Source organism: Stenella coeruleoalba (assembly GCF_951394435.1).
Source record: "Stenella coeruleoalba genome assembly, chromosome: 6".
Lineage (NCBI taxonomy): Eukaryota > Metazoa > Chordata > Mammalia > Artiodactyla > Delphinidae > Stenella > Stenella coeruleoalba.
Window position 1 is genome coordinate 51,291,177 of NC_137151.1, and position 27,015 is coordinate 51,318,191.

General features: G+C 37.1%; 1 protein-coding gene across 1 annotated transcript in view; it reads left to right on the plus strand.

The window, feature by feature from the left end:
• Positions 1–27,015, plus strand: part of GALNT13 (polypeptide N-acetylgalactosaminyltransferase 13) — a 982,370-nt gene that overhangs the window by 81,130 nt on the left and 874,225 nt on the right. Inside the window, exon 2 of the mRNA XM_079925131.1 lies at positions 19,347–19,417. The gene's annotated coding sequence lies outside the window, so the exon portion shown is untranslated. The remainder of the gene's footprint in view (positions 1–19,346; positions 19,418–27,015) is intronic.

The window sequence follows — 27,015 nt, forward strand, 5'->3', positions numbered from 1 at the left end:
GTATTGTCAAAAGATTTCTCTGCATCTATTGAGATGATCATATGGTTTTTCTCCTCCAATTTGTTAATATGGTGTATCACGTTGATTGATTTGTGTATATTGAAGAATCCTTGCATTCCTGGGATAAACCCCACTTGGTCATAGTCTATGATCCTTTTAATGTGCTGTTGGATTCTGTTTGCTAGTATTTTGTTGAGAATTTTTGCATTTATGTTCATCAGTGATATTGGCCTATAGTTTTCTTTCTTTGTGACATCTTTGTCTGGTTTTGGTATCAAGGTGATGGTGGCCTCGTAGAATGAGTTTGGGAGTGTTCCTCCCTCTGCTATATTTTGGAAGAGTTTGAGAAGGACAGGTGTTAGCTCTTCTCTAAATGTTTGATAGAATTCGCCTGTGAAGCCATCTGGTCCTGGGCTTTTCTTTGTTGGAAGATTTTTAATCACAGTTTTAATCTCAGTGCTTGTGATTGGTCTGTTATTATTTTCTATTTATTACAGGTTCAGACTTGGAAGGTTGTGCATTTCTAAGAATTTGTCCACTTCTTCCAGGTTATCCATTTTATTGGCATATAGTTGCTTGTAGTAAACTCTCATGATCCTTTGTATTTCTGCAGTGTCCGTTCTTACTTCTCCTTTTTCATTTCTAATTCCATTGATTTGAGTCTTCTCCCTTATTTTCTTGATAAGCCTGGCTAATGGTTTATCAGTTTTGTTTATCTTCTCAAAGAACCAGCTTTTAGTTTTATTGATCTTGGCTATCGTTTCCTTCATTTCTTTTTCATTTATTTCTGATATGACCATTATGATTTCTTCCTTTCTGCTAACTTTGGGTTTTTTGTGTTCTTCTTTCTCTAATTGCTTTAGGTGTAAGGTTAGGTTGTTTATTTGAGATGTTTCTTCTTTCTTAAGGTAGGCTTGTATAGCTATAAACTTCCCTCTTAGAAATGCTTTTGCTACATCCCATAGGTTTTGGGTCGTTGTGTTTTCATTGTCATTTGTTTCTAGGTATTTTTTGATTTCCTCTTTGATTTCTTCAGTGATCTCTTGGTTATTAAGTACTGTGTTTGGCCTCCATGTGTTTGTATTTCTTACAGATTTTTTCCTGTAATTGATATCTAGTCTCATAGCATTGGGGTCGGAAAAGATACTTGATACGATTTCAATTTTCTTAAATTTACCAAGGCTTGATTTGTGACTCAAGATATGATCTATCCTGGAGAATGTTCCATGAGCACTTGAGAAGAATGTGTATTCTGTTGTTTTTGGATGGAATGTCCTATAAATATCAATTAATTCCATATTGTTTAATGTATCATTTAAAGCTTGTTTTTGCTTATTTATTTTCATTTTGGATGATGTGTCCATTGGTGAAAGTGGGGTGTTAAAGTCCCCTACTATTATTTTGTTACTGTTGATTTCCCTTTTTATGGCTGTTAGTATTTGCCTTATGTATTGAGGTGCTCCTATGTTGGGTGCATAAATATTTACAATTGTTATGTCTTCTTCTTGGATTGATCCCTTCTTAATCATTATGTCGTGTCCTTTTTGCCTTTTATAATAGTCTTTGTTTTAAAGTCTATTTTGTCTGATATGAGAATTGCTACTCCAGGTTTCTTTTGGTTTCCATTTGCATGAAATATCTTTTTCCATCCCCTCACTTTCAGTCTGTATGTGTCCCTAGGTCTGAATTGTTTTGGGTTTGTTATTGTAGGTCTTTTCCTTCTCTTGTGTTTCCTGCCTAGAGAAGTTCCTCAGCATTTGTTGAAAAGCTGGTTTGGTGGTGCTGTAAAAGCTGTAGCTTTTGCTTGTCTGTAAAGGTTTTAATTTCTCCATCAAATCTGAATGAGATCCTTGCTGGGCAGAGTAATCTTGGTTGTAGGTTTTCCTCCTTCATCACTTTAAATATGTCCTGCCACTCCCTTCTGGCTTACAGAGTTTCTGCTGAAAGATCAGCTGTTAACCTTATGGGATTTCCCGTATTTTTACTTGTTGTTTTTCCCTTGCTGCTTTTAATATTTGTTCTTGGTATTTAATTTTTTTTTTTTTTTTGGCGGTACGCTGGCCTCTCACTGATGTGGCCTCTCCCATTGCGGAGCACAGGCTCCAGATGCGCAGGCTCAGGGGCCATGGCTCATGGGCCCAGCCACTCTGCGGCATGTGGGATCCTCCCGGAACGGGGCACGAACCTGCTTCCCCTGCATTGGCAGGTGGACTCTCAACCAGTGTGCTACCAGGGAAGCCAGTATTTAATTTTTGATAGTTTGATTAGTATGTGTCTTGGCGTGTTTCTCCTTGGATTTATCCTATATGGGACTGTGTTTGCTTCCTGGACTTGATTGACTATTTCCTTTCCCATGTTAGGGAAGTTTTCAACTATAATCTCTTCAAATATTTTCTCAATCCCTTTCTTTTTCTCTTCTTCTTCTGGGACCCTTATAATTCAAATGTTGGTGCATTTAATGTTGTTGCAAAGGTCTCTGAGACTGTCCTCAATTCTTTTCATTCTTTTTTCTTTATTCTGCTCTGCAGTAGTTACTTCCCCTGTTTTATCTTCCAGGTCACTTATCTGTTCTTCTGCGTCAATTATTCTGCTATTAATCCCTTCTAGAGAATTTTTAATTTCATTTATTGTGTTGTTCATCATTGTTTGTTTGCTCTTTAGTTCTTCTAGGTCCTTGTTAAACGTTTCTTGTATTTTCTCCATTCTATTTTCAAGATTTTCAATCATCTTTACTATCATTATTCTGAAATATTTTTCAGGTAGACTGCCTATTTCCTCCTCATTTGTTAGGTCTGGATGGTTTTTGCTTTGCTTCTTCATCTGCTGTGTGTGTCTCTGTCTTCTCATTTTGCTTAACTTACTGTGTTTGTGGTCTCCTTTTCACAGGCTGCAGGTTCATAGTTTCCGTTGTTTTTGGTGTCTGTCCCCAGTGTCTAAGGTTGGTTCAGTGGGTTGTGTAGGCTTCCTGGTGGAGGGGACGAGTGCCTGTGTTCTGGTGGATGAGGCTGGATCTTGTCTTTTGGTAAGCAGGGCCACGTCTGGTGGTGTGTTTTGGGGTGTCTGTGGCCTTATTATGATATTAAGCCTCTGTGCTAATGAATGGGGTTGTGTTCCTGTCTTGCTAGTTGTTTGGCATAAGGTGTCCAGCACTGTAGCTTGCTGGTCATTGAGTGGAGCTGTGTCTTGGCATTGAGATGGAGATCTCTGGGAGATTTTCACCGTTTGATATTATGTGGAGCTGGGAGGTCTCTTGTGGACCAGTGTCCTGAACTTGGCTCTCCCACCTCATTGGCACAGCCCTGATGCCTGGCTGGAGCACCAAGAGCCTCTCCTCCACATGGCTCAGAATAAAATGGAGAAAAAAAAGAAAGAAAGAAAGAAGAAGATAAAATAAAATAAAGTTAGTAAAATAAAAAAATAATTATTAAGAAAAAATATTTTTAAAGTAATAATAAAGAAAAAGAACAGACTGAACCCTCGGACAAATGGTAAAAGCAAAGCTATACAGACAAAATTACACACAGAAGCATATTCATACACACTCATAAAAAGAGAAAAAGGGAAATAAAAATATATATCATTGCTCCCAAAGTCCACCTCCTCATTTTGGGATGATTCATTGTCTCTTCAGGTATTCCACATATGCAGGGTACAGCAAATTGATTGTGGAGATTTAATCCGCTGCTCCTGAGGCTGCTGGGAGAAATTTCCGTTTCTCTTCTTTGTTCGCACACCTCCTGGGGTTCAGCTTTGGATTTCGCCCCGCCTCTGCGTGTAGGTCGCCTGAGGGCGTCTGTTCTTCGCTCAGGCAGGACGGGGTTAAAGGAGCAGCTGATTCGGGGGCTCTGGCTCACTCAGGCCGTGGGGAGGGAGGGGTATGGATGTGGGGCGAGCCTGCAGCGGCAGAGGCCTGCGTGATGTTGCACCAGTCTGAGGCGCGCTGTGCATTCTCCCGTGGAAGTTGTCACTGGATCCCGGGACCCTGGCAGTGGCGGGCTGCACAGGCTCCCCGGAAGGGGTGTGTGGATAGTGACCTGTGCTCGCACACAGGCTTCTTGGCAGCGGCAGCAGCAGCCTTAGCGTCTCATGCCCGTCTCTGGGGTCCGCACTGATAGCCGCAGCTTGCGCCCGTCTCTGGAACTCCTTTAAGCAGCGCTCTGAATCCCCTCTCCTCGTGCACTAGGAAACAAAGAGGGAAGAAAAAGTCTCTTGCCTCTTCGGCAGCTCCAGACGTTTTCCCGGACTCGCTCCCGGCTAGCCATGGCGCACTAGCCCCCTTCAGGGTGTGTTCACACCGCCAACCCCAGTCCTCTCCCTGGGATCCGTCCTCAGAAACCCGAGCCTCACCTCCCAGCCCCCACCCGCCCCAGCGGGTGAGCAGACAAGCCTCTCGGGCTGGTGAGTGCCGGCCGGCCCTGATCCTGTGTGGGAATCTGTCTGCTTTGCCCCCCGCACCCCTGTTGCTGTGCTCTCCTCCGTGGCTACGAAGCTTCCCCCCTCCGCCACCCGCGAAAGGGCTTCTAGTGTGTGGAAACCTTTCCTCCTTCACAGCTCCCTCCCACTGGTGCAGGTCCCGTCCCTATTCTTTGTCTCTGTCTTTTCTTTTTTCTTTTACCCTACCCAGGTAGGGTAAGTTTCTTGCCTGTGGGGAGTTTCTTGCCTTTTGGGGGGTCTGAGGTCTTCTGCCAGCATTCAGTAGGTGTTCTGTAGGAGCTGTTCCACATGTAGATGTATTTCTGATGTATTTGTGGAGAGGAAGGTGATCTCCACGTCTTACTCTTCTGCCATCATGAAGCACCTCCACTTCTAAGATGTATTTTTGATCCTCTCATATTATGAATCATATAACTACACCCCTACAGGGTCACTTACTCAAGACCAGGCAGGATTTTAATAACCAGAGCACAGAATTCAGAATTTATGACCCTTACCTAGGTATCCATCTACAACGCATGTGCTTAATTTGTGTCTTCTTTTTATTGTTGTGTTAGTTTCTGCTATATAATTAAGTGAATCAGGTATACATATATATATCCTCATATTCCCTCCCTCTTTCATCTCCCTCTCACCCTCCTTATCCCACTCTCTAGGTGATCACAAAGCATCGAGTTGGTCTCCCTGGGCTATGTAGCTGCTTCCCACTAGCTAGCTATTTTACATTTGGTAGCGTATATATGTAAATGCTACTCTCTCACTTCATCCCACCTTACCCTTCGCCCTCCGCGTGTCCTTAAGTCCATTCTTTACATCTGCATCTATATTCCTGCCCCTATGTTCGTCAGAACCTTTTTTTTTTCTTTAAAGATTCCATATATATGTGTTAGCATACAGTATTTGTTTTTCTCTTTCTGACTTACTTCATTTTGTATGACAGACTCTAGGTCCATCCACCTCACTACAAATAACTCAATTTTGTTTCTTTTTATGGCTGAGTAATATTCCATTGTATATATGTGCCACATCTTCTTTATCCATTCATCTGTCGATGGACACTTAGGTTGCTTCCATGTCCTGGCTATTTTAAATAGTGCTGCAATGAACATTGTGGTACATGACTCTTTTTGAATTGTGGTTTTCTCAGAGTATATGCCCAGTGGTGGGATTGGAGGGTCATATGGTAGTTCTGTTTTTAGTTTTTTAAGGAACCTCCATAGTGTTCTGCATAGTGTCTGTATCAATTGACATTCCCACCAACAGTGCAAGAGGGTTCCTTTTTCTCTACACCATCTCCAGTATTTACTGTTTGTAGATTTTTTGATGATGGTCATTCTAAGCGGTGTGAGGTGATACCTCACTGTAGTTTTGATTTGCATTTCTCTAATGATTAGTGATGTTGAACATCCTTTCATGTGTTTGTTGGTAATCAGTATATCTTCTTTGGAGAAATGTCTATTTAGGTCTTCTGCCCATATTTGGATTGGGTTGTTTGTTTTTATGATATTGAGCTGCATGAGCTGCTTGTATATTTTGGAAATTAATCCTTTGTCAATGGCTTCGTTTGCAAATATTTTCCTCCATTCTGAGAGTTGTCTTTTCATCTTGTTTATGGTTTCCTTTGCTGTGCAAAAGCTTTTAAGTTTCATTAGGTCCCATTTGTTTATTTTTGTTTTTATTTCCATTTTTCTAGGAGGGGGGTCAAAAAGGATTTTGCTGTGATTTATGTCATAGAGTGTTCTGCCTATGTTTTCCTCTAAGAGTTTGATAGTGTCTGGCCTTACATTTAGGTCTTTAATCCATTTTGAGTTTAATTTTTGTATGGTGTTAGGGAGTGTTCTAATTTCATTCTTTTACATGTAGCTGTCCAGTTTTCCCAGCACCACTTATTGAATAGATTGTCTTTTCTCCACTGTATATTCTTGCCTCCTTTATCAAAGATAAGGTGACCATATGTACGTGGTTTTATCTCTGGGATTTCTGTCCGGTTCCATTGATGTATATTTCTGTGTTTGTGCCAATACCATACTATCTCCATTACTATAGCTTTGTAGTATAGTCTGACGTCAGGGAGCCAGATTCCTCCAGCTCTGTTTTTCTTTCTCAAGATTGCTTTGGCTATTCGGGGTCTTTTGTGTTTCCATACAAATTGTGAAATTTTTTGTTCTAGTTCTCTGAAAAATGCCATTGGTAGTTTGATAGGCATTGCATTGAATCTGTAGATTGCTTTGGGTAGTAGAGTCATTTTCACAATGTTGATTCTTCCATCCAAGAACACAGTATACCTCTCCATCTGTTTGTATCATATTTAATTTCTTTCATCAGTGTCTTATAGTTTTCTGCATACAGGTCTTTTGTCTCCTTAGGTAGGTTTATTCCTAGGTATTTTATTCTTTTTGTTGAAATGGTAAATGGGACTATTTCCTTAATTTCACTTTCAGATTTTTCATCATTAGTGTATAGGAATGCAAGAGATTTCTGTGCATTAATTTTGTATTCTGCTACTTTACCAAATTCATTGTTTAGCTCTAGTAGTTTTCTGGTAGCATCTTTAGGATTCTCTATGTATAGTGTCATGTCATCTGCAAACAGTGACTGTTTTACTTGTTCTTGTCTGATTTGGATTCCTTTTATTTCTTTTGTGTTTTCTTTTTGCTTTGCATCCTTCAGCAACTCTAGGTACTGTATCTTAAAGCTCAGTGTTCTATGTTACAATACTGACTATCTGAGAGCTTTGTTGGACATTATACCAATCCACATCCAGGTCCAATTTGTAAGAAATATAGCAACTTGAGTCTTTGTTGAAATTTTTGTCATTCCTGTAACTGGTCTTAATTATGCTTAGGCTATGAATAGAAATGATGAATTTTAAATTTCTCAGATTCTGAATTTATTCTACATGAGCCAAAAGAATATGACCATTTACTCTAGGATTCACTAATAATTCTGTCAAAGCATAATATGTAGGAACATGGATCATCCAGCAATTTTTCATTATCTTGTTTTCGCCAAAATCCCCATAAAGTCAGGACTATCTTTTATTACAGTCCTTGAATTCTGTTGGATTCCTAGAAAAACTAGAATATGAGTACATCATCTAAAGATGCAGCCAAGCATATATTAAAGTATAAGAAGAAGTTGAAGGCTTTTAAATACAGATTTAGTTACTGTATTTAAGTGAGGTTGGGGAAAATTTAAACAAATTTTTAAAAACTAGCAATGGAATTAAACCATATCAGCTCTCACCCACGTTAGCATAATTCTTTGCCAACTCCTGACATCACCCTAAGCAGTTACAGCAACCATGTGGTCTATTCATTCAAGCTTGTATTGTTCCTTTACCTCATCAACTCTAATGGTCTTCCTCTCCACTCCAAGTACTATGGCTGATTCTCTAAAAAATTCTCTAAAAAGCAATCTCACCTTCCTTACCCTCTCTCCTCTACCTCATTGGCCCTAAAAATCCCCAGCCAGAGGTCAGTCCTGTAATTTGCATGCTCATACTCATCTACCTAGGTGTCTTAGCAAATACCATACAATCACTTGAGTCAATGCCATGACAGATTTGAGAATTATAATTTTAGTGGCCCACTCAAATCTCTTTATCCCCATCTGGCAGATTTCAGTCTCATTTCCTTGATGTCTTTTCTAAAACTTTACCAGTTTATTCAAGTATCTTTCTCATCAAATGATATGATCTCCTACTTCACAAAGATAGCATAGATGAATCAGGATAATCAGGTTTGAATTGTCCAAATACACCTTCTTAAAAAAAAAAGCAGACCTCTGTTTGTACTTGTATTATTCTCCAGTTTCAGCGGATGAAATAGCCATGTTGCTGCTCAAAACTTCCTCTGATCCCAAGATTCTTTACTACTCCCCCTTCCTCTTTCTCTTCTGAGACCTTCCTACATGAGTTATCCCTTCCCTTTCTATATCTTCAGCCCCTCCCTGTCAACTGATCCTTTCCCTCAGTTTGTAAAACTGCCCATATTCTCTTGAACTTTTAAGAAACAAAGCCATCCTTTGACTCTGTGAAGCTCCTCTTTTCTCTTCTTCCTATAATGGACAGACTTCTTAAAATTGTCTTCACTTATTATCTTCATTTCCTTCATCTCATACCCATTCCCTTAACTAGACTCAGGTTCTGCTCCCTTCTGTACTTGAAGGCAAAGGTCATAAATCACTTTCTTATTACCCTCACTTGAAACTGCCCTTTTTGAGATTACCAAAGTCATAATGTCCAAATCCAATGGGCATTTTTCATTCCTAATCTTACTAGCCTTCCCCCCAACCTTAATTTCTATTATTGACAACCACCTTGTTCTTGAAATTCCCTCTTCTCTTGATTTCTACAACCTCCGTCTATTCCTGGTTTTCCCTCAATCTCTCTGACCATTTACTCTTTGGCTTCATAATAGACTCTTTTTAATCTGTCCCTTCTTTATATGTTGCTCCACCCCAGGAGACTGTCACCTCCGCACTTATTTCCTCATTATACTTTGTATCTCCAAAGGCATCTTCTCTATTCTCTTGATTTTACTGCACTTTACCTGCTTATGACTTCTACTCCTGACTTAGATTTGCTATCTACCTGGGTCTTTCTCTATTTCCCTAAGGTGAAAACTTAGGTTATGGATTTTAGGTCTCTTTTCTAACATATCTATTTAGTACTATAAATTTCACTCTGAGCTCTGCTTTCATGTTATGCCACAAATTTTAATAAGTTTCATATTCACTTAAATTTAGCTGACAATATGTTTAAATTCCAATATTTTTAAATTCTTCTTTGACCCATGTGTTCTTAAATGTTTTGTGTGATTTCCAGAGATGTGGGGATTTTCCAGCATTCTTAATATTATTGATTTCTAGTTTAATTCTATTAAGATCTTTGTATGATTTCTATTCTTCTACATTTTTATGGTGTAAATGGTGTACTTTATGTTCAGATTGTGTTGTATCTTAGTGAATGTTCTATATGAGCCTGAGAAAATTTTGTATTGTTACTGTTAGGTGGAATATTCTATAGTGTCAATTAGATCAAGTTGATTAGTAGTGAAGTTCAGGTCCTCCATATGCTTACTTGTTATCTGCTTGGTCTATCAATTACTGACAGAGAGCTATTGCAGTCTTCAGCTATACCATTGGATTTGCCTGTTTCTCTTCTCAGTGTTATCGGTCTTTGCCTCCTGTATCTTGATGCTGTTATGTTAGAGGCATACACATTCATGATTGTTTTATCTTCTTGTAGAATTTACCCCTTTATCATTATTTCATGACCTTCTTTATCTTTGAATTCTGTTCTGAAGTCTGCTTTGTATAAAATTAATATAACTACTCCAACTTTCTTTTGATTAGTGTTGTCATGGTGTATTTTTATTCATTCCTATGCTTCTAACCTATCTGAGTCTTTATATTTATAGTGGTTTATTTGTAGGCAACATAGAGTTGCATCTTGTTTTTTTAATCATACTGACAATGTCTTTTTATTGGCTTATTTAGACCATTCACTTATAAAGTGATTATTAATACAGTTGTATTAATATCTATCATGGTTGTTACTGTTTTCTATTTGTCATTTTTTTCTTTTCCCCCTCATTTTTTCCTTCTCTGTTTTAAATCGAATAGTATATATAATTCTATTTTATCTCTTTTCTTAGTCTATCAAGTATACTTCTTTTCAAAATTATAGTCATTGCCCTAGAGTTTACAATATATATTTAAACTAGTCTGGTTCACTTTCAAATAACATTATACTGCCTCACGTGTAGTTCAGGTACCTTATAACAGGATATTCCCAATTCCTCCCTTTGATCTCTTATCACATGGCTGACATTGATTTCTTTTATCCACATCCTATAATCACCAATCCACTATTATCATTATTGCTTTAAATAGTTATCTTTTATCCTATGAATGAAAAATATACATATATTTTATTTAACCTTCACTCATTACTTCTCTGATGCAGACTTTTTTAATGTAGATTCATGTTTCTGACCTATATTATTTTCCTTATTCCTGAAGAACTTCTTTTAACATTTCTTGCAGGAAAGTTCTGTTGGTGATGAGTTCCCTCAGTTTCTGCTTGTCTGAGAAAGTCCTTATTTCTTGTTTACTTCTAAAGAATAATTTCACTGAATGTTGAATGCTAGGTTGGTGATCTTTCTCTTTCAACACTTAAAATATTTCACTGTCTTTTTACTGGCATGATTTCTGATTAGAGGTCTGCTTTAATTCTTATCCTTGCACCTCTATAGATAAGATATATTTCCCCTTCTGCCTTCTTTCAAGATTTTTCTTTTTTCTTTAGTTTTCTGCCATTTGAATATGAGATAGCTGCATATGTTTGATTTAGTTTGATGTTTGTCCTGTTTGGTGTTCTCTGAGATTCTTGGATCTGTGGTTTGTTGACTGTCATTAATTTTGGAAATCTCTCAACTATTATTACTTCAAATATTTCTTCTGTTCCATTCTCTCTTCTATTTCTGGTTTTCCAATTACACATACATTACACCTTTTTATACTGTCCCTAAATTCTTAGATGTTCTGTTTTGTTTGTTTTTGTTCTATCTTCTCTTTGCATTTAAGTTTGGGAAATTTCTACTGCTATCTTCAAGCTCACTGACGTCTGCATCGTACAGCTCTTCCAGCTGTAATCCGCTCTTTCTACACTAGGGCCTTGTTGATATAATGGTAAGGTTTGGGGAAGTGAGCATTCTGTAATCTTCAGATTAAATCTCAGTATTGAATCAGCCCTGTATCTCTGGCCTTTGAATTTCACATGGGTTTCTCCAATGCCAGCCCCTACCCCCTTCCCTGGCAGCAGTGTTCACAATCCATTTCCTTGAAGCCCTAACCCATGTTGACTATTTTTTTCCCTTAACTAAACGAGGAAAGCTGGAAAGGCCTGGCGTTGAAAAAAACTCTCTTCCCTGAGGTGGAATAAAACTTAAAGAGCAGATTTTGTTGTGAAGAATGCTCTAGATGTGTAGCATAACTACTCACTAGCTCCCTTTGTCAAAGCCATGAAGGGATATTTCTCAGATCTTCACCATGAATTCCTGACAGTGGAACCCGCAGAAGTGTGTGTGTGGGGTCTCCCTAAGACTTTGTGCCCCAGGAGTTTAAACTGTCTCCCAAAGTAGTTGAAAGCATTATATAAGATAATGTACCTAAACCACTGAGCTTATTGCTGAAACATAGTACTCAATAAATGGTCAGTTTTACTGTTATAGTAATAACAGCTCTAGTTTCTACATTATATTTGAGGAATACAAGAATAATTAAACTGCCCTCAAGGAGCTAACTATCTAGAAGGAAAAAAAGAGTTGTAGACAGATGATTAATGTATATTACAATAATTACTATAATATGTACTAGCTGCATCTGACTGCAAGAAAAGTTATATTGGGATATGTTATATGCTATTTCCTAATAAAGTTATTAATAAATTAGCCAACCAATATTTATTTAGCACCTGCTACTTGGCTAGCACTGGGTTAAGGCTCTGTTAATACTCAGCCAAGGTCCTAACTTGATATTTTCATCTTCAAAAGCAAAAAGAGCAAGTAGTGTTTTCATCCAAAAACTGGGGATCAAGGACAAGTGACTTCCCCAAGTTTTCACAACAAGCTAGTGTTATAAGACAGACCATAATTCAGGACACATAAATTTTGGAGCAACCCCTGTCAATTATACCAGACTAAATATATTTACTCCTATATAAAAGAAATGAGGCATTCTGTATTTTTTTTCTCTCAGGTTCAGCAATTACTCAGCATAGAGCACTTTCAAACAGAAAAGGGTGAAATTTTTCCGTATCAATGATATGTTTTGAAACAGATTTGTTATCTAGAGCTTTCTACATCAGCTAAAATGTTTCAGTTGAGAAATGATCATATTGCACAAACTAGTTATTCTAGTATATTTTTCCCAATCCTAAACTGAATCATACCTAAAGTAGATACTAGACTGTACACTGTAAAATGAATGGGTAACTTGATATCACAGGAGTCAAAATACCAAAACAGTCTAAAGTGGGTATAAAATTGGAAAATTGGTACTCACTAGGCTCAGCGCTTAAATCACCTACAGTACAGAAAAGGCAGTTCTAAAATCCTTGAGACAGCTGCTCTGCTGAGAAATAATGGATTAAATCACCGGTTGGTTTCTCTGTATTGAGGATCATAATACCCTATATACAGCACAGAAATGGCTTATAGATCTGCCATGAAGTGAGTAAGAAAAATGGTCTGAACTTCAAATGGAAGTTTCCCATTTTCTGCCAATGAACCAGAGCATATTCAATGCTCAGGGAGATTACCAAAAACATTTTCTTCAAAACCTATTTTATAAGTTTCCATTTGTGTGTAGTAATAACAATTGCTATCAACTCAGAGCCCTAGCTTCCTGCTGGTTTCTTGAAGAAAATTCAGAAATAATGGCTGAATGGGTAAAGGATAAATTCTTTATTGGGTTGGATGTTTTGGGACACACAGTTTATTAATTATCCTATTAGGTGGCCATCCCAGAAAGAGACTCTGAGATTAAATCTGATTGAAACTGCAACTGTTCTGTTGTATGTACACATAAACTGAAATTAAGGTATATTTCTAGTTTCTTCTTGGAATGTAGAGAGCTATAAAGAGTGTCACTCCCTTCCCCTTACAACAACAGCAAGAAAGACAAAAGCCAAAGAAGCTGCACTTTTTTTACTTTTTTGAACTTATAAGAGAGTCGAGGTCACAAGGCAACCAAGTAGCCCAAAATCTAAGGAGATAAAATACAGAACATGTGTACTTTCTTACCAGAGGACAGTTAGAAGAATTTAGTCAGAATTGTTAACAAATTGGTAGAGGTCAGGTGTGTGCTGGAGACAGTGTGGACTCTCTGGGGACTGGAGATACAGAATTTCACAAATACTTGTATGCTCTTCTCCATGGACCTCATAAAAAAAGAGAAGAAAAAGAAGAAAAAACTGGGTGATTTCAAAGAGGGCATCCCTCGTGGTGTAGTTCTTGCAGAGGGGAACATCAGCCACTGTGAGAACAGAATGAAGCCTCACTCAGATCCTTCTTCCTTATTTTCCTTATCACCTCTAAGGAACAAAAGTCTAAGCGCGGGAGGGAGAACAAATACTGTTGCCCTTAGCATACTGGTGAAAACCCTTTCCGTCTGGGAAAGAACATAGGAAAAATCTGTTAAGAGAGTGGGAAGCAGCCGCGTGGCACAGTGATATCGGCTCGGTGTTTTGTGACCGCCTGGAGGGGTGGGATAGGGAGGGTGGGAGGGAGGGAGACGCAAGAGGGAAGAGATATGGGAACATATGTATATGTATAACTGATTCACTTTGTTATAAAGCAGAAACTAACACACCATTGTAAAGCAATTATACCCCAATAAAGATGTTAAAAAAAAAGAGAGTGGGTCTTAAATGATACTACCACAAAAAAAAAAGATAATTACTTTAGGGGATGGAGGTGTTAACTATTCTTATTGTGTTAATCATTTTACAATATATACATGTATCTAACCATCACATTGTATATCTTAAACTTACATATGTTATATGTCCATAATACCTCAATAAAACTGGGGAAGAAAATAATAAAATAAAATTATTGAATTAGAATCTGGCAAAAAAGATAAACAAATGGGTCAATGAAACAAAACAGATTCCAGAATACATGGGCATATGAATTTGTGTCAAAAGTACAAAAGGCAATTGAGTGGGTAAAGATAGTCTCTTCAACAAACAGTGTTGAACAGTTGGATATTTGTATGCAAAATAATAAGAAAGAAAAGAAAATTTGATCCTTTTCTCACTCCATATACAAAAATTAACTCAAATTGTAGCTCTAAATGAAAGCCTAAAACTGTAAGATGTCTATAAGAAAACATACCAGAGTAATTATTATGACAGTGGATCAGGCAAAGTTTACTTAGATATTATATTTCATCAGTGTTACCCATAGAAGAAAAAAATTGAACTTTACCCAAATCAAAACTTTTGTTCTGTGAAAAACACTATTAAGAGAATTAAAAAAATAAGCCATAGACTAGTAAAAAAACCTTACAAATCACAAACTAGATACTAGAGATTTGTATCTAGAATACACAAAGAACTCTAAAGCACAACAATTAGAAAACAACCCAAAATAAAAAGTCAAAAAATCCGGACATTTCAATGAAGACATTATATGTTGTAAAGCAATTATACTCCAATAAAGATGTTAAAAAAAAAAGATGTTATACAGACGGTAAATAAACACATGAACAAAATGTTCAACTTCATTAGTGATTAGGGACATGTAAATTTAAAACACAGTGAGATACTACTACATACCTGTTAGAATGGGTAAAATTTTAAATTAAAAAAGGACTTACAATACCACACACCAGTGAGGATACAGAGCAACTGTAGGTCTTACATACTGCGAATAGAGATATAAAATGGTACAGCTGCTTTGGCAAACAGTTTGGAAGCTTCTTACCAAGGAAGACAAATACCTAGTCTATGACCCAGCAGTCTCACTCCTAGATATTTACCCATGAGAAATAAAAACAATGCTCTCACAAAAACCTATACAGAAATGTTTATAGCAGCTTTATGCATAATCACTAAAAACTGATACAACTGGCAAATGGATCAACAAACTGGGGAACAGTGATACAATGGAATATTACTCATCCATTAAAAAGGAATGAAATATTGATACATGAAACAATATGGGTGAGTTTCAATGCATTTGCTAATTCTAAGAAGCCCAACCAAAATACATAGTGTGATACCTCATTTATATGACACTCTGGAAAAGATAGAACATAATGGATGGAAAATACTGCTGGCTGCCAGGGGTTGGGGTAGAGGGAAGTGCTTACCTCAAGGGGGAAGCCTGAAGAAATTTTAGGGGTTGATGGAACTCTTCTGTATCATGATCATGATGTAAATACAGTACTCAAAGTATTTGTCAAAATCTGTGGAATGGTACATCACAAAGTGTGAGTTTTACTGTTTTGTAAATTTAAAAAAATTTAAAACTATGTTGAAATAAAATTAGATAAAGCACTTTTTTAAAACCCCATGGGGTGGAAAAAATTCTAAAAAGATTTATTTTGAATTTTCAATCTAATGGAAAAACAGGACATACAGAAATTAACACATACTAACAGAAAATTAAATATCTAAACAGACTGCATGTAATAGAAATAACATTAGAGAAAACATTAGAAGATTGTCTTTTTTTTTTTTTTTTTAGAAGATTCAGTCTTAATCCTGAACCTGTGCCATCTTCCTATATGTCCTGGGAAAGGTCTTGACCTTCTCAGTTTCATCCATGGTAAAGTAAGATGTTAGTATTTTGTAGGGGAATGACACGGATTTTTCTTTTAGACAAACAGACCTCATTTCAAATCCTCTCACTTTCAATTTTATATGATATTGAGTAAGTTATGAAACTTTATGGAGTGACAGTTTTATCTATAAAATGGCAATAAAAACTAATGTGTAAATTGTTTTACATTTAATAAGGTACTGTATTTGGTGCGGCTGTGTGGAAATATGCACCTTCTACATTTGATTGCATTTTTTAAAAATCTCTGATGGATAATAAGAAACTAATTACAGTGACTACTTCTGTGGGAATTTGGGGAAAAGGAGCAAAGAACAAGAGGGACACTTTTCAGAAAACTTTGGTAATAAATCATGTGAATGAATTCATTATCCAAAATACAAATTTAAAAAATTAAATAGACAAGATATAAAGAACCCATCTAGGGACTTGGCACTCAGAAGGCCTTTATAAGATATTCCAAGAATAGCGGTGGTGGCTTCTGGAATTACTGTAATAAAGCTAGCTTAGAAAGGATTCGAGAGGATGGTGTTTGTTCCAACATGTAAATACTTTCACGAGAGATAAGCATAGTCTCATTGGTGGATGGTATTTGGGGACTCAATAGCTTTAGGTAACTTTCAGGGATATTTACAAATTAAGACTTCCCTAATAAAACATCCTTATTAATCAAACACTTTCATTTTTCTAATATCTCATTTTACAAATCTAGCAGGCAAATTACCCACCTTAATTAAAAGTTTTTCGCAAATCAACTTCTAAGTCTTATTCTAAAATGATCAAACTATGTTATTCTAAATATTAAAATACTAGCCTTACTATTTAAAATTTTGAGCAAATGTTTGAAGTCCCATTTACTTAAAAGGAAAAACCTGACTTTATATAGTAGCTATTAAAAGAGAACATTTCAGCGTGGTGGCCTGTCATATAACACAGGACAAGGCAGTCTAAAGTCACCTGCTGTAATTCCTTGTGACAAGCTTCCATGTGTCAACAGTATGCAATCTGCTTTTCATAACAATTGATTTCACAAAAAGTGGGTAAATTTATTCAATAGGAATTACAGTGATTGAATATCTGTTTTCTTATAACCTCCTAGCAAACGGTCCTTTTTCCATTTCAAGTTGTCATTGAGTCATCATAAATGTGCTCCCATACAGAAGGGCTGCATGGGATGCTGTCATTCATCAGCTACTGTCAGCTGCCCTAAAAGGCACATGTTTCCCTGGTTTAGCTTTGTCAATATAGAATTCGTCATTGGAGACTACTATCGCCCAGGAGTCTGCCATTCATGAGTATGATATGCTGTGTGGCATTCCATTATCCAGGGCCCTGTTCAACATTTTACACGATTCCTAACCACTATTTAGGACAAACGACTCTTTTAAAACACTTCATTCATTCAAAACTTGGTGGACAAAAGAGAAAAAATTAAATTAAACCAATAACAAATATTTTTAGTGCACACAATTCTAGAGACCGTCTCTCACTAGAAAAGAACACATGGATTCATTCTTGTCTGACATCAGTGTTGCATCATGACTCTGAGATTTCCTTCCTTCAAAGATAAACTGAGTTATATCCAACATAGGGTCTTATCTTCTTCTCTGTGAAAGCACTACTCTTTTTAATGAATACTAGCTCTCATTAGCATCTCAGTACTTCCATTGTCAGCTGATAAATGCTCCACAGTTCACTGTATATTTATTTCATTTCATCCTCAAAGAAGTCCCAGAAAACAGATATTGTGTCCACTTTACAGATGAGAGAACTGAGGCTCAGAGAATAAAGAAATCTGACGAAAATCACACAGCTGTAAATAGCAGAAATTGCATTGGAACCTCCATCTGCGTGATTCTCCAAATAAGCTTTTTTTCAATACGTTATGTTTTCTCCCCTCAAGACCAAGTCACATAATTGGTATCTTCTCCCTTCTCTTATACCCTTACAGCACCTGGTGTAATAAGTACATAATGTTGAGAGACAATTCTTCGTGGCATTTCTGCACATCCTTGGACTCTCTTTCTAATGACGTTTGTATAGCAAACAACCTTGGAAGATACACGTAGTGTCTCCCTTCTGAGGCAGAAGAAGATTTGTTTCCTGTCCAGGATAATAAAGATCATGTGTCCCTGTGTAGCAAAGGCAGGTTTGGCTAACAAGTCTCTTTAGAAGAATGAAGGGAGGGGTTTCAAAGCTCAGTGTCCTCAACTATGACACAAACCCACTGTGTGTGCTTCATCCATTTGGGCTGCTTTCCACACCCACATGGGACCTGAGAGGTGGGGCAGAACTGATCCAATGAAAATATAACCTATGGAAACAAACCAATGATAGAAGCTCATGCTTCCTGCTGTGCTGAATGATGCAATCCCAGTGGTCTGGCGTGGCAGGCTAACTTGTGAGCTTGCAGGCAGGGCAGAATTACAGCCCCTCACAGTTCTTGACAATAGCAGGTACTCTATGTATACCTGCTGAATTTTTCAAGAACATAAGGCAGTGTTCAAATATTTTTCAATTTAGCAAATCATGGATGTATAAAAACTCTGCTCTGAGTAATATTTCACTAAAGAATATTTTGCTTAGACAGGTAATCTATTTTCTGATACACAGTAACAGAACTTGATATAACCAACTGAGCAGTCACACAAATGCTGTATCTCTTTTGTAATACTAAAGAATAATTTCTGTAAGGATAAATAAATCAGGTAAGTAAGTAAGTAAGTCCATTTTCTATTCTGAGCAGGCAGACTACAGTGTAATCTAATTAATGTTATCAGATTAATAATTATAATAATAAATAAAAAGAATCTTTGATTTCTTTGAATCTTTGATTTGATTTGTCGAAAGCCAATGAGATTAAGTTTCAGATTCTATTTTGTTTATTTATGAAAAGACAGTATATAATATTTGGCTCTGAAAAAAAAATGTTTTTTCTAACATCATTTCAAATGTATTTTTTGCCTAGTGAAGATTCTCATATCAGCTGAGTCACAAGTTACCTGACGTTGTTTTTAGGAAATTTAAACTGCAAATACCAGCAAGAATTAATCATCCTCTTTTTCTTTTGCTCTCAGATTATCTTCCTAAATTAGAGGCTTCTTATTTTTAAACTCCCTTAACTTAATTTATGAGCATAATGATGCAATGTGCACAATGAGATGAGCACACTGTTCTTTAGAAGACAATACAGAGTAATAAAAAAATTAGAAAAGGTTAAGGTAAATTAAGATGGGGTTTGAGCAGGGGGGAGATAAAATCAAGAAGCTGGTATTAAAAGATTTTTGCATGGTTCATGTTTTCCTTACTAGGTTAGGTTTTGAACTATTAACATGTTTGTAAATTCTACTAGACTAGTAATTTGAAGAGAATTGGAGAAGGAAGAAAAGAATAGGCCTATTAAATACTGGCAAGTTTTTGAATGTTCTTCGGCATTTGACAGTTGAATATGCTGGCTGTTCGGGAAACTACAGGAGAGGCACAGCACCCAGATTCCTGAATACCTGGTTTTGGAGCAAATTTCTCTATTCTCTCCATAAAGTCTGTTTTTTTCCTCAGGGTCACTTTCTGCAGATGGCATAAGTGGGGAAAGAAGAAGCCGGAAGATGTTCCTGAGCGTGTTACCTGTTGTAAGTAACCTGTATATTTCTCTATGGTTCAGACTGCAGCTGACAACACAGTGTATTTTAAATCAATAGAGGGGAACCAGCCCTCTTCTTAATGTACCATGTTTAACTCTTACTGTTTCCAGCCACCTCACACCCTGCCAACAGTCTGCTCAGCCAGTGCTCCTAAGCTCTAGTGAACATCAGAAACACCTGGAGAGTCTGTTAAAACACAGACTCGCTCCTCTGCCCCTTGATTTAGGCAGGGTGGGTACGTGGATTTGCTTCAGGAACAGCTCCTAAATAATGCCGATGCTGCTGATTCTGCAAGCACCACTGTGGCGCACTACGTTATCAAGAATGCAGAGTAGGAAATGTACCAGACTTGAGGCTTTTAGCTTCTACATTTTTCTCCTCATGAAGATTAATGTTAAGGTTGGGGGAGAGGGGAAACTATGGCCTTTATGCTATCTTATCACTCTGATGGCCATAGAGAAAAATGTTGCATTTTGGAAGTTTTAAAAAGAATTGTTAATGTTAGAATTCTAAGGGCTATACTAAAGTTATTTTTTACCTTTAAAATTCCATTAAAGCCAAAATGATTATTGCCACATAATTGAGTATAAATATGTTGTGTCTGGTGTCTGAGACGTTCTATATAAAGCCATTTTCTGCATAGCCTAAGGTTCAAAATATGGTAGTTAGCTCACTGTAATTATTTATTATTATCATTATCAATACCTAAGATTTATCAAGCATCTACTAAGGATGAAGGGCCAGAATGAGTGCTTTCTCAAATATTATATAATGTCACTAAATATCATCATAGTAGAAATAGAAGACCCAGTTTTTGTTTTGGTCATATGATATGGTCTGGTTCTCTATAGGTATAAAGTTGCCTACTGAACTTAAACAACTTTATTTAATTGTGTGTAGACATAGCCTTTGAAAACTTATTACATTCTGAACCCATTGTTTTAGGCCAGCATTATCCTGATACCAAAACTAGACAAAGACTTCACCACAAAAAAATTACAGGCCGTGTTCCTGAACATAGACACAAAAATCCTTAACTATAAAACTTCTGAAAAAAAAAAAATAGAAAAAATCTCTTATAACTCAACACATCAAAGAGATACCACTACGAACCTAATAAAATCACAAAAATTGAAAAGACTGTACCAAGTGCTGCTGAGGAGGCAAAGCCTAGAACGCTCATATATTTCTGATGGAAATGCAAAATAGTATAAGCACTTTGGAAAATAGTTTGATAGTTACCTATAAAATTAAATATACATTTATATAACCCACTAATCTCACTTCTAGATATGTACTTAAGAGAAATGAAAATTAATTCTCACATAAAGACTCACATTCAAATGTTTACAGCAGCTTTATTCATAATTGCCAAAAACTGGAATCAGGTAAAATGCTCACCAGTTGAATAAAGAAAGTACGCAGCAGCCGTGCAATGGAAGCTTACTCAGCAACGAAAATAACAGCCTACTGATACATGCAACATCCTGGATGAATCTAAAAAGTATTATGCTAGATAAAAGGATCCAGACATGAAAGGCAACAAAAATATTCTGTGTTTCCATTTATGTATTTTATTGATATGACCTTTTGGAAAAGGCAAAACTGTAGGCACAGAAATTAGATCAGTGGTTGCCAGAGACTGGGAATGTGGGCAAGTGATTGATTGTAAATGAGTAGGGGAAAACTTATTGGAGCAATGGCAATATTTTATATTTTGTTGTGCTTATTACACAACTGTACAGTTATTAAAGTCATTGATATATACATTAAAATGTGTACTAAATAAAACTTTTAATATTTTTATTGTTTTTTATTTTGGTGGGGGAAAAGTGTTGTACTGAGAAGTGTTTTTGAGCAGCCCACATGTTAGGGGTTTCCCCACCTCTTCTGGTCCTCCCAGAAATCCACATTTCAATTGTCAAGAGCCTAGTCATGGTCAAACAGTGCATTAACTTTAGTCACAAAAATGTAGTATGGCAAAGAATTTGGTATGGCCTAGAATTTGACAAGAAAAGGATTCATTCTGCTTAACCTAGCCTTAAGTATTTTCACATTACAGGGAGAAAGTGTTTTCTCTAACAAAATTACACAATTGCACTGTTACTTTCCCTATGCCTTTTCATCAGAGAAACCTGGAACAAAATGATCTCTTTGGGGACTGTACATTTCCTAAGGCTCTAAAGAATAATCACCACACTGTACTATACTCCCACTTTTCTAACAGAGCCCCCAGAGCTTTACCCTCTCCTGGTTTGGCTTTGTCACTGCTGACTTCTCAATCAGGACTGGCTTACTCCATTCCAGCCAGTGTCACAGTTCCACTGACAGTCTGTGATTTGCAAGCCCACTGTTAGTTATCAGTTCCTTTTCCAGTTGTATAAATAGCCAAGGATCACTGAGGCTAGCTCACATCAGTGAGGACAGGAATTGAAATTTTTAAAATCTTTTTTTTTGACCCCCTTCACCCATTTCTCCCACCTCGCACCTTCCACCTCTGGCAATCACCAGTCTCTTTTCTGTATCTATGAACTTGTTTTGTTTGTTTTTTAGATTCCACATATAAAAAAGACCATATGGTATTTGTCTTTCTCTGTCTGATTTGTTTCACTTAGCATAATGTCCTGAAGGTCCATCCATGTTGTCACAAGTGGGAAGATTTTATTCTTTTTTTAAGGCTGAATAATATTCCATTGTGTGTATAGATATATAAAATTTTCTTTCTTTTCTTTTTTTTTTTTTTTGACCATGCCATGTGGCTTGCAGGATCTCAGTTTCCCAAACAGGGATTGAACCTGGGCCATGGCAGTGAAAGTCTGGAATCCTAACCACTAGGCCACCAGGGAACCCCCAGTATATATCAACATTTCTTTATCCGTTCATCCATCAATGGACACTTAGGCTGTTTCCATAATTGGCTATTGTAAATAATGCTGCAATGAACATGGGAGTGTTTTAAAAAAGTAATTATAAAGAGTTTTCTTTTTGTGCCTACAGCCTTTATAGTTCAGGAAAGGTTATAGGTATTCCTTCACTGAGAGTGTGTGCTTGCTTAGGTATTTCAGTCCTTTGATACAAGCAAAACACTCTCCACAGTTCTAGAAGGAGCATGAATTTTGAGGGGGGAGGAAGGTTGCACCTATTCTCATCTTAGATATACAAGTTGTACACAATCCTTGTTTAATAGTTGTTTAATATTTGTTGCTGCCAAATACCTGAATGACACATCAAAAGATAATAAAAGTCACATTCAAAACATATTTTTATTTGAGCATCAATAAGAATAATAATGCTAATGAACAAACACACTTCAAAAAAAATTTAAATAAGAGTTTATAATTATACAAATAACTGGTCACCATGGGAGCATACCTGTAGACCAAATTATCATTTTGAAATGAGTAAATAAATAAAAGAATTAGTCACTTATTCTGTTTTTCCTATGTGAACAGTAACACTGGATAATTTAAAGGTAGATGGGAGGAAGTTTAATAGAAGTATTGCAGCTAATAAATGAAGAAGAAATGATAGAATTAAAGTATCACCATTTAGCAATATGTTATGGATCTAGATATTCATCATCAATGGCTGTGACATCACCAAAAAAGATAGACAACAAGACTATCACTATCACTGTTATGTGTGTTCTCAAGCAAGAAAGAAAACGTATGTTAAAAATAAATACACACATACACACAATCTGAACATGAATCAGATGCTTTGGTCACTACAAGGGACTGAGGAATATGTAAAACACACATGGAAAGGCAATCAGCACAATTCAGGTTGTGGGAAATAACTTTCAGGAGAAAAATGTTCCATTACTTTGACAAATTAGTTATAAGGGGAAAAAGAGAGTGGGAGTAGTCTATAGACTGAAAAAGCCTTAAGAAATATATCAGCCATTTGCAATGTGTAGTCCCTATCCAGATCATGATTCAAACTATAAATGAAATATGACATTTGCAACAGAATAATGTAAACATTGGATATTAAGTATTCTTAATAATGTCTGACAATTGTATCAAATTTATGATTATAAAAAGTGTCTTGAGCCTTTGAGAGAGTAAGGCAGTGTTGAGACCATCGGCACTGAATATGCAACTGAAACACAGTTAAAGCCTCTATATAAACTTGTAAGATTCTGGCGGGCAGGTGCAGAGAACTACTTGTCTTAACAGCTGCAGGAGACAAGTCTCTTACGTTTACAGGCCAGGAACATGCAAGAATCAAGAACAAATATATTTCCACCCGTGTGCCTGACAGGGTCTTGGTGCTCTGGCCTGGTGTCAGGCTTGAGCCTCTGAGGTGGGAGAGCCGAGTTCAGGACATTGGATCACCAGAGACCTCTCAGCCCCACATAATATCAATAGCTGAGAGCTCCCCCAGAGATCTCCATCTCAGTGCTAAGACCGAGCTCCACTCAACAGCCAGCAGACTCCAGAACTAGACTCCCCATGCCAAACAAGGAGCAAGACAGGAACACAGCCCCACCCATTAGCAGAGAGGCTGCCTAAAATCATACTAAGTTCACAGACACCTCAAAACACAACACTGGATGTGGCCCTGCCCACCAGGAAGACAAGAACCAGCCTCACCCACCAAAACACAGGCACCAGTCTCCTCCACCAGGAAGCCTACACAGGACACTGATCCAAACTCACCCACTGGGGGCAGACACCAAAAACAACAGGAACTACAAACCAGCAGCCTGTGAAAAGGAGACCCCAAACAAGGTAAGTTAAACAAAATGAGAAGACAGAGAAATATGCAACAGATGAAAGAGCAAGGTAAAAACCCACAAGACCAAATAAATGAAGAGGAAATAGGCAGTCTACATGAAAAAGAATTCAGAGTAATGGTAGTAAAGGTGATCCCAAATCTTGAAAATAGAACGGAGAAAATACAAGAAATGCTTAACAAGGATGTAGAAGAACTAAAGAGCAAACAAACAATGATGAACAGCACAATAAATGAAATTAAAAATTCTCCAGAAGGAAACAGTAGCAGAATAACTGAGGCAGAAGAACGAATAAGTGACCTGGAAGATAAAAAAGGGGAAATAACTGCTGCAGAGCAGAATAAAGGAAAAAGAATGAAAAGAATTGAGGACAGTCTCAGAGATGTTTCGGACAACATTAAACGCACCAACATTCGAATTATAGGGGTCCCAGAAGAAGAAGACAAAAAGAAAGAGTCTGAGAAAATATTTGAAGAGATTATAGTTGAAAACTTACTGAACATAGGAAAGTAGTCAGTCAAGTCCAGGAAGGGCATAGAGTCTTACATAGGATAAATCCAAAGAGAAACACACCAGGACACATATTAGTTAAACTCTCAAAAATTAAATACAAAGAAAAAATATTAAAAGCAGCAAGGAAAAAGCAACAAAAAACATACAAGGGAATCCCCACAAGGTTAACAGGTGAACTTTCGGCAGAAACTCTGCAAGCCAGAAGGGAGTGGCAGGACATATTTAAAGTGATGAAAGGGAAAAGCCTACAACCAAGATTACTCTACCCAGCAAGGATCTCATTCAGATTTGATGGAGAAATTAAAACCTTTACAGACAAGCAAAAGGTAAGAGAATTCAGCACCACCGAAACCAGCTTTACAACAAATGCTAAAGGAACTTCTCTAGGCAGGAAACACAAGAGAAGGAAAAGACCTACAAAAACAAATCCAAAACAACTAAGAAAATGGTAATAGAAGCATACATATCGATAATTACCTTAAAGGTAAATGAAAATTAAATGCTCCAACCTAAAGACATAGACTGGCTTAATGGTACAAAACCAAGATCCATATATATGGTGTCTACAAGAGACCCACTTCAGACCTAGGGACACATACAGACTGAAAGTGAGGGGATGGAAAAAGATATTCCATGCAAATGGAAATCAATAGGAAGCTGGAGTAGCAATTCTCATATCAGACAAAATAGACTTTAAAGTAAAGACTATTACAAAAGACAAAGAAGGAAACTACTTTATGATCGAGGAATCAATCCAAGAAGAAGACATAACAATTGTAAATATTTCTGCACCCAACATAGGAGCACCTCAATACATAAGGCAAGTGCTAAGGCCATAAAAGGGGAAATTGACAGTAACACAGTCATAGTAGGGGTCTTTAATACCCCACTTTCACCAATGGATAGATCATCCAAAATGTAAATAAAAAAGGAAACACAAGGGCTTCCCTGGTGGCGCAGTTGTTGAGAGTCCGCCTACCAATGCAGGGGACACAGGTTTGTGCCCCGGTCTGGGAAGATCCCACATGCTGCAGAGCGGCTGGACCCGTGAGCCATGGCCGCTGAGCCTGCGTGTCCAGAGCCTGTACTCTGCAGCGGGAGAGGCCACAACAGTGAGAGGCCCGTGTACCGCAAAAAAAAAAAAAAAAAAAAAAAAGGAAACACAAGCTTTAAATGACACATTAAACAAGATGGAGTTAATTGATATTTATAGGATATTCCATCCAAAACCAACAGAATACACTTTCTTCTCAAGTACTCATGGAACATTCTCCAGGATAGACCATATCATGGGTCACAAATCAAGCCTTGGTAAATTTAAGAAAATTGAAATCGTATCAAGTATCTTTTCCAACATCAACGCTCTGAGACTAGATATCGACTACAGGAAAAAAACTGTGAAAAATACAAACACATGGAGGCTAAACAATACACTACTAAATAACAAAGAGACCACTGAAGAAATCAAAAAGGAAATAAAAAAACTCCTAGAAACAAATGACAATGAAACACAATGACCCAAAACCTATGGGATGAAGCAAAACAGTTCTAAGAGGGAAGTTTATAGCAATACAATCCTACCTCAAGAAACAAGAAAAATCTCAAATAAGCAACCTAACCTTACACCTAAAGCAATTAGAGAAAGAAGAACAAAGGAAACTCAAAGTTAGCAAATGGAAAGAAATCATAAAGATCAGATCAGAAATAAATGAAAGACAAGTGAAGGAAACAATAGCCAAGATCAATAAAACTAAAACCCGGTTCTTTGGGAAGATAAACAAATTGGTAAACAACTAGCCAGACTCATCAAGAAAAAAAGGGAGAAGACTCAAATCAACAGAATTAGAAATGAAAAAGGGAAAGTAACAACTGACACTGCAGAAATACAAAGGATCATGAGAGTTTACTACAAGCAACTATATGCCAATAAAATGGACAACCTGGAAGAAATGAATAACTTCTTGGAAAAGTAAAACCTTCCAAGACTGAGCCAGGAAGAAATAGAAAATATAGACAGACCAATCACAAGCACTGGAATTGAGACTGTGATTAAAAATCTTCCAACAGACAAAAGCCCAAGAACCAGATGGCTTCCCAGGCAAATTCTATCAAACAATTAGAGAAGAGTTAACACCTATCCTTCTCAAATTCTTCCAAAATATAGTAAGGAAGGAACACTCCCAAACTCATTCTATGAGGCCACCATAACCCTGATACCAAAACCAGATAAAGATGTCACAAAAAAAGAAAACTACAGGCCAATATCACTGATGAACATAGATATAAAATCCTCATCAAAATACTAGTAAACAGAATCCAACAGCACATTAAA